Source organism: Neophocaena asiaeorientalis, unplaced genomic scaffold (assembly GCF_003031525.2).
Source record: "Neophocaena asiaeorientalis asiaeorientalis breed wild unplaced genomic scaffold, Neophocaena_asiaeorientalis_V1.1 scaffold140, whole genome shotgun sequence".
In the NCBI taxonomy this organism is placed as follows: domain Eukaryota; kingdom Metazoa; phylum Chordata; class Mammalia; order Artiodactyla; family Phocoenidae; genus Neophocaena; species Neophocaena asiaeorientalis.
Window position 1 is genome coordinate 1,207,626 of NW_020173729.1, and position 535 is coordinate 1,208,160.

Here is a 535-nt window from a genome sequence, read left to right on the forward strand (position 1 = left end):
GTCCCCTGCATCGGCAGGCGGACTCTCAACCACTGCGCCACCAGGGAAGCCCCCTGTAGATTTTTTGATGATGGCCATTCTGAGGGGTGTAAGGTGATATCTCATTGTCGTTTTGATTTGCATTTTTCTAATGATTAGTGATGTTGAGCATCCTTTCATGTGTTTGTTGGCAGTCTGTATATCTTCTTTAAAGAAATGTCTATTTAGATCTTCTGCCCATTTTGGATTGGGTTGTTTGTTTTTTTGTTATTGAGCTGCATGAGCTGTTTGTATATTTTGGAGATTAATCCTTTGTCAGTTGTCTCATTGCAAATATTTTCTCCCATTCTGAGGGTTGTCTGTTTGTCTTGCTTATGGGTTTCTTTGCTGTGCAAAAGCTTTTTTTTTTCTTTTTTGCGGTACGCGGGCCTTTCACCGCTGGGGCCTCTCCCGTTGCGGAGCACAGGCTCTGGACGCGCAGGCTCAGCGGCCATGGCTCACGGGCCCAGCCACTCCGCGGCATGTGGGATCTTCCCGGACCGGGGCACGAACCCGT